The sequence below is a fragment of the Mesoplodon densirostris genome, chromosome 6 (assembly GCF_025265405.1).
Source record: "Mesoplodon densirostris isolate mMesDen1 chromosome 6, mMesDen1 primary haplotype, whole genome shotgun sequence".
In the NCBI taxonomy this organism is placed as follows: Eukaryota; Metazoa; Chordata; class Mammalia; order Artiodactyla; family Ziphiidae; genus Mesoplodon; species Mesoplodon densirostris.
The window spans coordinates 30,364,140-30,381,924 of record NC_082666.1 but is presented as its reverse complement, the minus strand read 5'-3'; positions in this window follow the sequence as shown (position 1 = coordinate 30,381,924).

Sequence of the window (17,785 nt, the reverse complement as noted above, 5' to 3'; positions counted from 1 at the left end):
CCTATCCCTGATTATTGCTCAGCAGAATAATCATCTTTCAACATTTTGAGCTATTTCTTCTGACGCCTGTTTCTGTATTTTTAAATAATAGGAATATTCTGCTATTTCTTGTGTTTTTTGTTTGTTTGGTTTTTTCTTTTCGGTTTAGATAGTATCTGTTGACTCCCTCTATGGAAGAAGAGGATTTATGTCTCTAGTATAACACTCCCCCCAAATAATTTCCCTTCCTGCGGCTAATAATATTTACATGAAAAATAATCAGTTAATTGATTACATCATTAATTTACATTATTCACATCATGTTAATGTTTATGTTATTCTTGCTAATAGTTACATTATTGCAAACATTAATGCAATATTGCTTATATTATTAGGACTAGGGGGTTAGTTGTACCTTGTACAATGACTTGAATCATCTGTTCAGAGGAAAGGAGGCTTTGTAAAATTCCAGAAGGGCGAGTCATTTTTCCCAGATGATGGGCATCCATTTCTAACTAATGAAGACAAAACAAAGCATCATCTGTGGCCAGACTGGATCTTTATATTTAAATTTATTTCCTTAGACTCCCCCCCCCGCTGGAATTAACAATTCATTCCCTCATTCAACCCATATTAATTAAATTTCTTCTATGCTTCAGTCACTTTTCCAGAAACTGGGGTGCAGAGGTGAACAAAAGACAAAGTCTGTGTCCCCTTGGAAGTTCCAGGTTAGGGGAAACATAGACAAATGAAAGAAAAGTATATCAGGGATTAATAAATACGACGAGGAAAGACAAAGTAGGATATGGAGAATAGAAAGTGCTGGAGGGAGGTAGCAGAGACTGCTAGCTCTTTCCCAATGCCATTCTTGTCCCAACCCCTCTTTAAAAAATACTAATAGAACCCAGGCAGCTTGGTGCATCCACGTGACTTAAGTCCTGGCCAGTGGGATGTTTTAGCGCATTTATGACCTACTGTAAGTGATTTTAAAGTTGTGTAGGAGGGGTTATTTTCCTCTTTGTCTTTTTCTTATTTCTGCCTGCTAGAATGTGGATGTAATGGTTTGAGTTCTTGGTCTTTGAGGTAGAAGCCACATGCTGGGGATGGCAGAACAACAAGAGAGAGGCAGCCTAGGTTCTGACACCATGGAACACCATACTAGGAGCCCTGGACTGCCTGTCTCTGGACTTCTTCCACAAGAGAATTCATCTTCTAGTTTAAGCCACTGCTATGTGGCTTATGTCTATGATCTTAATCATAGGGAGGTGACTTTTTTTATTTCTCTTTTTCATTTGTTTCTCTTCTTTTCCTTACACTTATTAATCACCAAATTCTTTGCCAAAACTCAAAATAATTAAACCTGTTAATCAGTTAATCAGTTTCATCTTCTAGAGATATCTTTCAGGAGTCTTTTCTCTTGGTCCAGTGTGGACTAAGCGTTCTCTAAGGTGGCCCTGTAGTAATTCTTGGATCTCCTTTCACTGATCTCCTGAGGAATCTCGTTTGCCTTTTGTTGGACCTCATTTTTCCGGGATCTTGCATCTTTTTTTTTCCTCCTAATTTTAGGAGATAGCACATGGGACTTAAACTTTTGAGACTTGCATCTCTAAAAATGTCTTTATCAACCTCCTTAATTTATAGTTTGAGTGGATATAAAACTTTACATTGGAAATAATTTTTCCTCATATTTTTAAAGGCACTGCTCCATTGCATTATAGTTTCTAGTGAGACATTCATCCCGTTCTGATTCCTGATCCTTTGTATGTGACTTATTTCTCTCTGGAAGCTTTTATGTTTTTCTTGTTTTCCCTAATTTTCTGAAATTTCACCATAATTTTCCTTGGGATAGATATTTTTTCATACATTGTGTCTCACTCAGTTGACCCCCCTCAATCTGAAAACTCTTAAATTATGAAAAATTTGTTATGTTTCTTGGATTTTTTTCTTCCTCCTCAATCTCTGGAACTTCTTTTGTTCAAACATTATGCCTCCACTTGATCCTCTAATTTTCTTTTTCCTCCTAATTTTTTAATCTTTCTTTTTTGCTTTTTTCAGGGGGGGGATCATGAAATGTTCCAATTTTATTTTCTAACTCATGTAGTAAAATTTAAATCTTCTAATTTCCAGTGTTTATGTCCAAGAGCTCCTTTTTACCCCTTTTTCCAGAATGTTTTTTTCCCCACTCTCTTCAGAAATATTATCCTCTTTTTGTTTCATGAGTTCAATATTTCTATCTCTCTGGGGACATTGATTATAGGTGTTTTCTTTTTAAATATTGTTGTTTTAAGTCGTCATTTGAGTTTTATTTTGTTTTCTATCTATTTATTTTTTCTGTCTCTGGTACTGGAGTTTTTCCTGAAATGTTTTTGTATTTGTCTATCAGCTCATATTTTGAAGTTGGACTATAAAAAAGCTCTGTGAGTATGGGTGGATCTTCCCAAGTAATGGGCTTTAGTGTAGGGTGATCTGACTGGGCAGTTTCCTTCAGTAGATGCCCATCACCCCACTGTTATTATCTATAAGTTATTTCTCTTGTCTAGTCAGTTTTCCCGGCAAGGAAACTTCTGGTGTCCCACCTGTGAGGTCTAATCTTTGTTGCCAGGTTCTTGAGGCTAAAGAGAGAAGGAGGCCAGAGATCTCAATATTTGGTAGTATCTTTCAAGCATATATATAATATATATATACACACATACATATATATATATATCATTTAGGCTAATTTGCTGTTACAAATTGACACCAAAAGCGTATTATGACTCAAACACTAATGAATTTTATTTTTTATGAGAAACCAGAGTTCATTTACCTACTTGGCAGGCAGCTCTTCTATACAGGATAAGGACCAGACTTCTTCCACACTGTGGCTTGGCCACCCTCTAGAGCCTCATCATTAACTGCATCCAACCAAGAGAAAGATAGAGGAAACGTCCAAGAATATTTCCAAAAGGAGAATGCTTACAAGATAGGAGTAAAATTTATGGCTACAACTTAGAATTAGGTAAACATTTTTAAGTACTGTTAGGTGCCTAAGGCAATCTCCTATTTATTTTCTCACAGGTTTTAATTATCCTCAAAATGCTATAAGTTAAATTTTGTCTCCATTTTATCAGTGAAAAAGGTGAAATTTTGAGAGATTAATTTCATCAGGTTCACTGCTGCTATGTGGCCCAGCCAGGACCACTTTTTAATTATTGCCATCTTGTCCAATGAGTGTGAAAATGCATTTTACACTGTATGTAAGAAATAGGTATCAGTTAAAGTGTGGAGGAAATTATATGAGGTGGGGAAAGGCAACAATCCACTTGATGATGTCTCTGCTTGGTTTTGTCCAAAGGTCAGCCTCATCAAATCTGCAGAAGGAAGTGGGAGAGATGGATCCAACGCTGGCCCAGCTGCATAGGAGGGCAGTAGCTCTACGTGTAAACTCCAGATGCTTGTACTTTGGTGACATTACTGGTAAGTACTTTCTTTGTGCTGCATCATTGTGTGGCCACTAGGTGGTGGTATAAACTAGTTTCCTTCATTAGGCCTCCAGTAGTGTGCGCTATTTTTGTTATTTTTAAGTTCCTGTAAGTTAACCTGTAGGTATTTAGAGTGGAGTTGTCTTACAGTTCTTCTTTTTTTGTTATATGGTATTATGTATAAAAGAGAAAAATTTCAGTAAAGATGAATTACTTTCAAAACTTTTATGAGTTGCTTTATTATTAATATAAATAAATGGTAATAAAGTAACAAAATTTCATTCAGTGTTTCTTAGCAAGCATCCTACTCATATCAGTGAATATGTATTAAGCACCTGTTGTGTGTTGAGTATTGAATTAAATGCTGTGGGGAAGGAAAAAGACTGGATACCTCTTCTTGAGATTGTCAATGTCTTGATATTTCTGTATAAGCCTCTTTGCTGCTAGCCTTCTTAGAATTAGTAGGAAAGACTTGTGAGCAGCCCAGTATTACATATAATATGAATTTATTTAACGCTGTTTCTATTAATAAAATAAATTGTTTTTTATTACTAAAACACATAAACATATGAGTTTAATATATATCCATTATATACCTTTTTAGATATCCTCTATTAATTGGCTTTCTTTATGTTTTGCATTTGAAAGTGAATTCTAGTGCCAATGACATTTAAAAACCTGTCAATAATAAAAGCAATTATTTCCTGAAATAGGCTTGGCATGTCTATTCCTTTGAATAATCCTTGTGCCTCACAATTGGAATTGGGGGGAAACGTTTGGGGGAGGTATTTCTGGACCTTTTGCTAATTGTTTTGGATTTTTATCATGAAATATGGCTGATTTCTTTCCTAGGTGTAAGTTTAAACACCTTTTACCTTTAGGCACTAGTGCGCTTAGTCTGTGACACATTTTTCCATGAAGTTCCTCTTTCAAATGAACACGCATTATCTGATGCTCTCCAATGGAATTCTCTTCCTCTCTGCAAGTTGTCATAGACACCTACTAGCTGAGTAGTCAACTCACTTTTTCATCTGTGTTAGCTTTACTTGACCATCTTTACTTGACCATCTTTAATTGCTTTTGCAGCATCTTTATAATTTGTTTTTTTTTTTTTTTTTTTTTGCTCTACGCGGGCCTCTCACTGTTGTGGCCTCTCCCGTTGCGGAGCACAGGCTCCGGACGCGCAGGCTCAGCGGCCATGGCTCACGGGCCCAGCCGCTCCGCGGCATATGGGATCCTCCCAGACCGGGGCACGAACCCGTATCCCCTGCATCGGCAGGCGGACTCTCAACCACTGCGCCACCAGGGAGGCCCTATAATTTGTTATTTTAAAATTTATTCTCAATATTGTATTGCGGGCCAGAGCATTAATGTAAGGGGCTTGTAGGATGTATCCAAACCCAGGGGGCCTATTGGCTCTTCTGTCCCTTGTTAGGTCCTTCAGGATATAGTTTAGGATTTCCCCAAATACACTTTATGATTGAAGCTCAGCTGTCCCTCTATCTCTTATGAAGGTTGACAGACACATAGCTTATGGGAAATCAGCATTATTCAGATTAAAATTTCTTCTGAAAAATGTAAGTTGACGTCTCAAGACAACTTAATAGTGTCAGCTAGAAGTGGGCTTACTAGAAGTGGGGTTACTAGTTCCATTACTAGATGTGAGCTTCATATTCAAGGTTATTTTCTTCTTATATAGATACTGAATATTAAGAAATATGGTTCCCAATTTTCCTACTACCTTGGTGTCATCAGAAGTTCTCACTCAGCACAAAATAAAACTAAAACTAGTTAGTGAAAAGTCATAACTTTACAGGCTGCTTCAGTATAATTCCTGTTCCATAGTGTTTTTCATTGAATAATGGTCCTGAGCCTGTAAGTGTTTTGGAATGGAGACTGTTGGTAGATTCATGTGACTAGAGTCTCGTTTGTGATTACCTCTTCATTGAGAGCTAGGCCCTCATTTGGTTGGTTAATTCTTTCCTCTTTCCTATCTAGCTGCCTTTCTCATTTTTAAATGGGTTTTAATAAACATTGATTATTCTCAAATCATATATCCTATTCCTGTCTGCCTCTCTTTCAGAGAATGTTGGTGATACCTATTTCACAGACAAGAGAACATCAGATTCTAATGTACCTGATATTTCATAGGAGCTGTTATATATATTATGTCATTTACTTATCTCTTTCTTACTTATTCTCTTTCATTTCACCTTGTGAGGTTGATTTTCCATTTCATAGATTAAAACAAAAATAGCAAACAAGAAGCTCAAAGAAGCTAAGTGACTGACAAAGGGTAACAAAATGAGTAGTTTAGAGCTGGTTCACTCATTTTAATTACTCTCCTATAATCCAGTGTTACAGGATACCATAACTTAGTTATTGATATTTAAGTGTTCCCATATGTTTATTTTATAAATAATGCTTCAGTGAATAACTCTGTGTGGATCTCCTTGGTCATATACCTGTAAGTGGAATGAATGAGTCAACTTCATATTTTTTTGTAGATTTTTAAATTGATTTATATTCCCACTGTCAGTGAATGGGATTTCCTCTTTCTCCATATTCTTGACAGTTCTTGTAACGGTTTAATATTTTTGTATCTCTTGGCTGAGAAATATCTCATTGATTTAATATACATTTCTCTGATTTCATGTGAATTGAGCCTCTTTTCATAATTTTATAGTCCATGCTGTTTTCCTTTTCTTTGAGGTCCTGTTTATATCCTTTGCCCAATTTTCTGTTATGTTGTTTATCTTAGTAATCTGATAGCTTAAAAAAAAAACAATCTGGATACTAATCCTCTTTTGTAGTATTTGTTACTGATATAATCTTTCATTTGTGTTAATATTTAAACCTTCCTAATGATGCATTTTTGCCATATAGATGTTTCTAAATTTGAATTAGTAGTTTTTTATGTTTTATGGGCTCATTTGAGATAACACTTTTCCTATCCCTGTGTATGAAGACATTTTCCTGTAGATATTTTACAGTTTTGCCTTTGGCATTTGATTTGTCTCAAATTTATTTTGGTCACAGTGTGAGGTGGAGGTTTAATTTGATCTTTATTTTTCCCTTTAATATTAGTAGTCCATTACCAAAGCACAGTTTATTAAATATTTCATCCATTCCCTACTGATTTGCAATGCCATATTAAGTATCATTTATTTAGGATATAAATTTCCACATATGCCCAGGCTATTTCTGAATACTCTATTTCTTTGACATATTTATGTTTACTTGTACCAGTGCTATGCTATCTGAATTATTGTAGTTTTATCATCCATCTTGACATTTAATACAGTAAATTTGTAGCTCTTATTCTTACATTTTCTTGGCTATTCTTGTTCTTTACTATTCTAGTTGAATTTTGGGGTAAACTTAAGAAATTTAAAAAAAATCCTAATTTCATTTTGATTGAAATTATACTAACTTTATAGAAAAATTTGGGCTGAATTGATATAGTTATTCTTGAATTTCTTAACATGAACAAAATAAAGCTCCCCAATTTGTGGGAGGTTTTCTTCTATGTGTTTTAAAGAAGAGTTATACTTTTCTTCAAAAATTCCTTATACAGGTTTTATAGATTTATTTGTGAGCACTTTATACTTTTGTTGGCGTTGTGAGATGCTTTCTAAAGTACATTTTCTAACCAATTATAACTGCTGCACAAAATACTATTGCATTTTGTATATTGATCATGTATTTAGAAGTCTTGCTAGATCCTCTTATTCATTTAAATTTTAAGATTTTCCTTTTATAGATTTTTTCTTACTTCCTATGTAGACAACCTTATTTTCAGTAAATAATGATAATTTTGTTTCTCCCTTTCCAATATTCATACCTCCTCTCCTTCCCTTCCTCCTTCTCTCCCTCCTGCCCTTTCTTCTCCCCTTCCTTCCTATTTTTCTCTTTCTTTTCTTTCTTTGCTTTCTCCCTTCCTTTCTCCTTCTCTTCTCTCTCTGCCTTTCTCTCTCTCTCTCTTTCACTGGGTAGGATTTCTGTGCAATGTTGAATTTGTTTGGAACTTTAAGGGAACTTGTTAGTTATAAGTTTTTTGATAAATACTTTTTATCGGGTTAAAGGAGTTTTTTTTCTGTTTTTAGTTTACTCAGTTTTTAATTTTTAAAAAATTGTGAATGCCTGTTGAATTCAAAACTTTTCCTGAATTTGCTAAAAACATCATTTGTTTTTATTCTTTAATTGATATTGTGGTGAGTTACATTAACATATTTTTATAATGTTAAGACTTCCTTACATCCCTGGTATAAACCCTGCTGAGATGTTAGGTATTATTATTTTGTACATTGTTAGATTCTGTTTGCTATTATTTTATATAGAAATTTTCTGTCTGTGTTTGTAAGTGTGATTGGCTCATAATTTTTCCTTTCTCATATTGTCATTCAGTTTTCATTTCAGTGTTATTTCAGGCTTATAAAAAAGAGTTGGGCGAGGTTCCCACTCACTTTTTATATTTTATGAAACAACTTGCATATGATAAAGGCTACCTGTTTTTGGAAAGTGTATTAAAAGTATCCAGGGAAATGGTATGAGCCTGGTAAAATTTTAAACTACTGGTTTGGTCTTTACCTGTCTTTGGAGTTTTTCGTTTCTTCTTTTTATAAATCTTTGGGCGGGATTCTTAGTGTATTAATTTTCAATCATTTTTTTTTGAATTTCTGAATTTTATTTTATTTTTTTATACAGTAGGTTCTTATTAGTCATCCATTTTATACACATCAGTGTATACATGTCAATCCCAATCTCCCAATTCATCACACCATAACCACCCCCCCCTGCTGCTTTCCCTGCTTGGTGTCCATATGTTTGTTCTCTACATCTGTGTCTCTATTTCTGCCCTGCAAACCAGTTCATCTGTACCATTTTTCTAGGTTCCACATTTATGCGTTAATATACAATATTTGTTTTTCTCTTTCTGAGTTACTTCACTCTGTATGACAGTGTCTGGATCCAACCATGTCTCAACAAATGACCCAATTTCGTTCCTTTTTATGGCTGAGTAATACTCCATTGTATATATGTACCACATCTTCTTTATCCATTTGTCTGTTGATGGGCATTTAGGATGCTTCCCTGACCTGGCTATTGTAAATAGTGCTGCAATGAACATTGGGGTGCATGTGTATTTTTGAATTATGGTTTTCTCTGGGTATATGCCCAGTAGTGGGATTGCTGTGTCATATGGTAGTTCTATTTTTAGTTTTTTAAGGAACCTCCATACTGTTCTCCATAGTGGCTGTATCAACTTACATTCCCACCCACAGTGCAAGAGGGTTCCCTTTTCTCCACACCCTCTCCAGCATTTGCTGTTTGTAGATTTTCTGATGATGCCCATTCTGACTGGTGTGAGGTGATACCTCATTGTAGTTTTGATTTGCATTTCTCTAATAATTAGTGATGTTGAGCAGCTTTTCATGTGCTTCTTGGCCATCTGTATGTCTTCTTTGGAGAAATGTCTGTTTAGGTCTTCTGCCCATTTTTGGATTGGGTTGGTTGTTTTTTTAATATTGAGCTGCATGAGCTATTTATATATTTTGGAGATTATCCTTTGTCCATTGATTTGTTTGCAAATAGTTTCTCCCATTCTGATGGTTGTCTTTTTGTCTTGTTTATGGTTTCCTTTGCTGTTCAAAAGCTATTAAGTTTCATTAGGTCCCATTTGTTTATTTTTGTTTTTATTTCCATTTCTCTAGGAGGTGGATCAAAAAAGATCTTGCTGTGATCTATGTCAAAGAGTGTTCTTCCTATGTTTTCCTCTAAGAGTTTTATAGTGTCCGGTCTTACATTTATGTTGCAAATCCATTTTGAGTTTATTTTTGTGTATGGTGTTAGGGACTGTTCTAATTTCCTTCTTTTACATGTAGCTGTCCAGTTTTCCCAGCACCACTTATTGAAGAGATTGTCTTTTCTCTATTGTATATCCTTGCCTCATTTGTCATAGACTAGTTGACTATAGGTGCATGGGTTTATCTCTGGGCTTTCTATCTTGTTCCATTGATCTATATTCTCTTTTTGTGTCAGCAGCATATTGTCTTGATGACTGTAGCTTTGTAGTATAGTCTGAAGATAGGGAGTCTGATACCTCCTACTCTGCTTTTTTCCCTCAAGACTGCTTTGGATATTCGGGGTCTTTTCTGTCTTCATTCAAATTTTAAGATTTTTTGTTCTAGTTCCGTAAAAAATGGTAATTGGTAATTTGATAGGGATTGCATTGAATCTGTAGATTGCTTTAGGTAGTATAGTCATTTTCACAATATTGATTCTTCCAATCCAAGAACATGGTATATCTCTCCATCTGTTGGTATCATCTTTAATTTCTTTCATCAGTGTCTTATAATTTTCTGCATACAGGACTTTTGTCTCCCTAGGTAGGTTTATTCCGAGGTATTTTATTCTTTTTGTTACAATGGTAAATGGGAGTGTTTTCTTAATTTCTCTTTCAGATTTTTCAACATTAGTGTATAGGAATGCAAGGGGTTTCTGTGCATTAATTTTGTATTCTGCAACTTTACCAAATTCATTGATTAGATCTGGTAGTTTTCTGGTGACATCTTTAGGATTCTCTATGTATAGTATGTCATCTGCAAACAGTGACAGTTTTACTTCTTCTTTTCCAGTTTGTATTCCTTTTATCTCTTTTTCTTCTCTGACTGCCGTGGCTAGGCCTTCCAAAACTATGTTGAATAATAGTAGTGAGAGTGGACATCCTTGTCTTGTTCCTGATCTTAGAGGAAATGCTTTCAGTTTTTCACCATTGAGAATGATGTTTGCTGTGGGTTTGTCGTATATGGCCTTTATCATGTTGAGGTAGGTTCCCTCTATGCCCACTTTCTGGAGAGTTTTTATTATAAATGGGTGTTGAATTTTGTCAAAAGCTTTTTCTGCATCTATTGAGATGATCATATGGTTTTCATTCTTCAACTTGTTAATATGGTGTATCACATTGATTGACTTGCATATATTGAAGAATCCTTGCATCTCTGGGATAAATCCCACTTGATCATGGTGTATGATCCTTTTAATTTGTTGTTGGATTCTGTTTGCTAGTATTTTGTTGAGTATTTTTCCATCTATATTCATCAGTGATATTGGTCTGTAATTTTCTTTTTTTGTAGTATTTTTGTCTGGTTTTGGTAACACGGTGATGGCAGCCTCATAGAATGAGTTTGGGAGTATTCCTTCCTCTGCAATTTTTTGGAAGAGTTTGAGAAGGATGGGTGTTAGCTCTTCTCTAAATGTTTGATAGAATTCACCTGTGAAGCCATCTGGTCCTGGACTTCCATTTATTGGAAGATTTTTGATCACAGTTTCAATTTCATTACTTGTGAGTGGTCTGTTAAAATTTTCTATTTCTTCCTGGTTCAGTCTTGCAAAGTTATACCTTTCTAAGAATTTGTCCATTTCTTCCAGGTTGTCCATTTTATTGGCATAGAGTTGCTTGTAGTAATCTCTTAGGATGCTTTGTATTTCTGTGGTGTCTGTTGTAACTTCTCCTTTTTCATTTCTAATTTTATTGATTTGAGTCCTCTCCCTCTTTTTCTTGATGAGTCTGGCTAATTGTTTATCAATTTTGTTTATCTTCTCAAAGAACCACCTTTTAGTTTTATTGATCTTTGCTATTGTTTTCTTTGTTCCTATTTCATTTATTTCTGCTCTGATCTTTATGATTTCTTTCCTTCTGCTAACTTTGGGTTTTGTTTGTTCTTCTTTCTCTAGTTCCTTTAGGTGTAAGGTTAGATTGTTTGAGATTTTTCTTGTTTCTTGAGGTAGGCTTGTACAGCTATAAACTTCCCTCATAGAACTGCTTTGCTGCATCCCATAGGTTTTGGATCGTCATGTTTTCATTGTCATTTGTCTCTAGGTATTTTTTGATTTCCTCTTTGATTTCTTTAGTGATTTCTTGGTTATTTAGTAACGTATTGTTTAGCCTCCATGTGTTTGTGTTTTTTACGTTTTTTTCCATATAATTCATTTCTAATCTCATAACGTTGTGGTCAGAAAAGATGCTTGATATGATTTCAATTTTCTTAAATTTACTGAGGCTTGATTTGTGACCCAAGATGTGAACTATCCTGGAGAATGTTCCATGCACACTTGAGAAGAAAGTGTAATATGCTGCTTTTGGATGGAATATCCTATAAATATCAATTAACCCTCTTATTTATTACTATTATTATTATTTGGTGATAAGAACTCTTAACATAAGATCTATCCTTAGAAAAACTCAAAGTATGCAATACAGAATTGCTATCTATTGGAACTATTGTCAGTGTATCTCTAGGACTTACTCATCTTGTATAACCAAAACTTTGTACCCTTTGATTAATATCTCCCTGTTTTTCCTTCCTTCTAGCTCCTGGCAACCACTCTTCTATCCTCTGCTTCTATAAGTTTGACTATTTTAGGTTCCTCATATACATTGTATCATGTAGCATGTATTTATCCTCTCTGACTGGCTTATTTTGCATAGCATAATGTCCTCAAGTTTAATCCATGTTGTTGCAAATGGCAGGATTTCCTTCTTTTTAAAGGCTGAATAATATTACATTTAATTATATACCACCACATTTTATTTATCCATTTATCCATCAATGGGCATTTAGGTTTCTAAGTCTTGGCTATTGTGAAATCATTGCAATGAACATGGGAGTGTAGATATCTCTTTGAGATCCAGACTTAAATTCCTTTGGATATATACCCAGATGTGGGATTGCTGGATCATATGTTAATTCTATTTTTAGTATTTTGAGGAACCTCCATACTTTTTTCATAGTGGATGCACAAATTTACATACCCACCAACAAAGTACAATGTTTCCCTTTTCTCCACATCCTTCCCAACAGGTTTTCTTTTTTTCTTCTGGTAATAGCCATTGTCACATGTGTGAGGTGATATCTTGTAATTTTAATTTGCATTTTCCTGCTGATTAGTGTTGTTGAGCACTTTTTCATCTGTTGTATATCTTCTTTGGAGAAATGTGTATTCAGTTCCTTTGCCCAGTTTTATTATTATTATTTTTTTTTGCTGTACGCGGGCCTCTCACTGTTGTGGCCTCTCCCACTGCGGGGCACAGGCTCCGGACGCGCAGGCTCAGCGGCCATGGCTCACGGGCCTAGCTGCTCCGCGGCATGTGGGATCTTCCCAGACCGGGGCACGAACCCGTGTTCCCTGCATCGGCAGGCAGGCTCTCAACCACTGCACCACCAGCAAAGCCCTGCCCAGTTTTTAATTAGATTATTGTTATTTTTTGCTATTGAGTTGCAATTAATCCTTTATCAAATATGTGGTTTGCAAATATTTTCTACCATTCCACAGGTGGCCTTTTCATTTTGTTGATTGTTTCCTTTGCTATGCAGAAGCTTTTTAGTTTGATATAATCCCTCTTGTCTATTTTTTGCTTTGGTTGCCTATGCTTTTGGAGTCATATCGAAAAAATCATTGCCAAGGCTGATATCCAGAAGATTTTTCCCTGTGTTTTCTTCTAGGAGTTTTATAGTTTCAGGTATTAGGTTTAAGTCTTTAATCCATTTTGAGTTGAATTTTATATATGGTATATGGTATAACATAAGCATCCAATTTGATTCTTCTGCATGTGATTATCCAATCACTTGTTGAAGAGACTATCCTTTCCCCATTGTGTATATTGGCACCCTTGTCAATCAGTTGACTGTACATATGCATATATGTATGTATATTTCTGGGTTCTTTATTCTGTTCACTTGGTCTGTATGTCTGTTTTTATGCCAGCACCATACAGTTTTGATTATATAGCTTTGAAATATAATTTGAAATCAGGAAGTATGATATCTTCTGCTTTCTTCTTCTTCCTCAAGATTGCTTTGGCTATTTGGGTTCTTTTGTGGTTCCATATTTATTTTAGAATTGTTTTTCTATTTCTGTAAAAACTCTGCTGGAATTTAGATAGAGATTGCATTGAATATGTAGGAACTTTGGGTAGTATGGACATTTTAACAATATTAATTCTTCCCATCCATGAATATGGAATGTCTTTCCATTTATTCATGTCTGCTTTAATTTCTTTCATCAGCATTTTATAGTTTTCAGTATACAAGTTTTCTACCTCTTTGATTAAGTTTATTCCTAAGTATTTTATTCTTTTTGTTGCTATTGTGAATGGGATTGTTTTTTAAATTTATTTTTAGATAATTAGTGTATAGAAACATACTGATTTTTTTTTTTTTTTGCGGTACGCGGGCCTCTCACTGTTGTGGCCTGTCCCGTTGCGGAGCACAGGCTCCAGACGTGCAGGCGCAGTGGCCATGGCTCATGGGCGCAGCCGCCCCGCGGCATGTGGGATCTTCCCGGACCGGGCACGAACCCGCGTCCCCTGCGTCGGCAGGCGGACTCTCAACCACTGCGCCACCAGGGAAGCCCCCCATACTGATTTTTTTTTCCATTGATTTTGTATCCTGCAACTTCGCTGAGTTTGCTTATTATGTTCTAACAGTTTGTTTTGGTGTGTGGAGTCTAGAGTGTTTGCCACATAAGGTCATTTCGTTTGCAAACAGAGATAATTTTAATTCTTCCTTTCTTATTTGGATGATTGTTATTCCTTTTCCTTGCTCTGGCTAGGACTTCAAATACTATGTTGAATAGAAGTGGTGAGAGTGGGCATCTTTGTCAGGTTCCAGTTCTCAGAGGAAAAAGTTTGCTGTCCTTTTGCCAGTTTAGATTGGTTGTGCCTGCCTCAAACTTTGTGCTCTAGTTCTTCATACCAGAAATTTACTTATTTTTACTTTTACTTTACTTTTACTTTACTTTTATTTACTTATTTTTAGCCTCAAAAATGTGAGTAGATAGAGGGAGATGTGAGGTAAGGGGATATATTAATTAGGATTTATATGGTTGTAAGTGGTAAAACCCAACTAAAATTAATTTTGCATAAAATACTAATTTGACTCATAAATCAAATGAACACAGGTGACTCTGATTTTAGCCATAGCTGGGTTCAGGAGTTAAAATGACATAATCAGGCACATTCTCTATCTCAGCTCTAATCTCCTTGGTTAGATTCTGCCACATATTGGCAAAGATGACTATCAGGAGCTCTGGGTTTACATTCTTCCAGTTTAGAGATCATTGCACAAAGAGCACCCTTTTTGCTGACACTGGGGTAGCACTTCTGGGATTGAGTCTGATTACCTTGACTCAGGTCAGTTGCTATACTATACCAGTCACCATGACTAGTATTTTCTTTTCTTCATGGTAGTTTTTTTGTTGTTGTATTCAGCACTTTAAAAATAAAATAAATTATTCATAATTCCCAGTTCCCATTCATCTTTTCCTTTCTGGAAATATCTCTTCTCAACTTTGTCCTTATGTTCCCTATTAAATCTTCAGTATAGGATCCTCAACTTCACCATTTGCAGTAGATAGCATGGCTAATTGGGGTTTCAGTTTTCATAACAAGGAAAACATTCTTTCTTTTTCATCAGTGTTTCACTAACTTCTTGTGACAGTTGCTGCTCCTCCTCAGTGAATGACTTCTTAGTTTTCCTTCTAGAGCTATAGCCATGCTCTAGGGCTCACAGTCAAGTATCCCACAATCACAGACAACTATTAGTAATGGTGAAGGAGAGGAAAAAATAAAGCTTTCTGCCCAACAGAATGTCATGTTATAAATTTGTATGCAATAGTAAACTAACATGTCACATAAATACTTTCCTACCTCTGAGCCCTAAATATTTCCAGAGGCTCCACAGTGGTTCTGATAGCCAATTTAAATCCTCCTTTGTTTTCTTCTAAGAGACTCTATAATCCCAGAAGTAATTTCAAGTTGAATCTTTAAATAATATAGAAGGTAGTAACTTTTAGATACCTTAGGGTTGATGTCTCAAAGAACTGATTATACCTAACTTACTAACATTAATTTCCCTTCTCCTCTGAATTATTATTTCCCTGGTTATACCAATAATACATATTCAGTATAGAAAATTTGAGAAGCTCAGGAAAACCCAAAGGAAGAAATGAAAGTCATTCATAATTATAGAATAAATATTCATATTTTTATATATACCTATTTATATACTATATTTACACACCCGAGAGCACACTGTATTTCTTGATCTACTACCTGCTTTTTTTTTTTTTTTTTTTTGCGGTACACTGGCCTCTCACTGTTGTGGCCTCTCCGTTGCGGAGCACAGGCTCTGGACGCGCAGGCTCAGCGACCATGGCTCACGGGCCCAGCCGCTCCGCGGCATGTGGGATCTTCCCGCACCGGGGTACGAACCCGTGTCCCCTGCATCGGCAGGCGTACTCTCAACCACTGCGCCACCAGGGAAGCCCACTACCTGCTTTTTTATAATTAACAGTATAGTGTATTTTCCCATATCATTTTAGTAGGTAATTTTAATTAATTTCATAATAATCTTTAAATGGTAAATAGGAAAAAGTATGTAAGAATGGAAAAGAAACAGTTTTTTGCTGGATTCTCAGCAACTTTTCACTTTTTTTTTTGCTTTTTGAAGGCTGGAGGACTGAGATCAGAGATTCCCTTCATTTTATTCCCTGTGAGTAAAAGCCAGTTCTCATTGTCAGAATGTACCACAAAGCCCATTTTATAGAATGGAAGATCAGTGTGATGCACAGTTTTTCTTTTCCAGGTGAAGCAGATATAAGGGTGTGGTAACCAAAGCTGTCGATGCACAGCCTCAAGGAATGTCCAATACCCTCCTGCTGTTTCTTCCCAACTGTCCCCTCTCACTCCATTTATCTTCTATTGACTTTCTGTCCCCTGACCCTGCTGTGCACTTCCATATCTTAGTGTTTTAGCTCCATCCACACTTACATTCTTCCAGCACTCCAGAATTGTGTTGGCCTTAGTTAGAAGATCACATTTCTATTTGTATTTTAAGATCCAAATATGTGCCAGGCCCTCTGCTCAATTTTGATGCCAGGTGTGTTTACTCAGTGTTGCAGGATGCATAAAGGGGAAAAAGACTCTGCCTCTTGATCAGGGGACTAGCAAGGTTTCAGAAGAGCCTGTTGGAGTAAAAATATTTCTGTGACTATTTGCGGAAATGGAATATTCCACAAGTATTTATGTTTTGCTTTAGCAGGCAGTACTTTGACAGGACTCAGATTTCAAACTTGTCTTCTCTGAGGTGGGCAGCAACTGAAATCTCTGTTCAGGTCTTTTAGCCTTAACTCTTCTTATGTGTAGTTTAGGGATCAGCCAGTATTTGGGCAGAGTTTATATAGAAATTTGGGGCTCCCACTCTCTGGCTGTATTTGACTGTGGTTTTCTTTTCTAGATTTTCAGCTGCTGTTGTCTTCCTGAACTCTGTCCTCTGTTTCTTTAAGTCAGTAAGATTGAAGTTTTCCATCTGAATTTTAGGCACCCTGTAGTGGTGGTGACTGTCCTTCCCTTATCTTAAAATCCCTAAAAGGGAAACTCACCCAGTGCCATTCCTTCTTATAAATGTTGACTGCCCCCATTTCATTTTCTGGATGCTTTTGGCCACTTCAAGAAGGTTTTGTTTTATTTTTTTATTGCGGTAAAAACTAACGAGATATAACCCCGCTTAACAAGACTTGAAGTGTACACTACAGTATTGTTAACTATAGCACAATTTGTACAGCTGATCTCGGGAACTTATCCATTTTCAATATATGAAACTTTTAGATGTCCTTTGGGGTTAAGAACCATGGTTAGAGAATGTATCCAGGAGAGGAATTTTTGTGTCATAGTTTATACACATATTTATCTTTTTTGTAATTTTTTTGTTTAATAAAAAAATTATTGGTTTGATTTTGGGATATATATTCATCTTTACTAATTTTCCAAATTTGTAGCTTAACAGAAGTGTATGAGGGCCCCTTTTGCACCATATTCTTGTCAATGCAATCTAATCTGGTTAGTTTGGAGAAGCGTTCTTTCAACCTCACATAACAATGGATATCATTTGAAGGGTGTTGGAAATTATATAAGATAGACATGAGAAACACTCTGCCTGAAGATATTTCTACTTGGTTTTGTCACAAGGTTAGTTAGGTTCATGCAAATCTGCAGAAGAAAGCAGGATAGATGGAGTCAAATACTGGCCCAAAAGGGCAGTGAGGGAAGTTACTGCATATATAAACTCTGCACATTTATAAGTTGTTGCTGCATCCCTGTGCATGTACTTTGAGAAGTCCTTTGTAAACCCTGCTGAAGGAATTATATTTTCCATTATATTCTGAGGCCACTAGATGGTGGCATAGACTAGCTTTTTCTTCATCCTTTCTTTGAGTACATACCTGGAAGTGGAATTAAGGGATTAACTTTACCTGATCTTGCTTATTTGCTCTTCAAAGTGTTA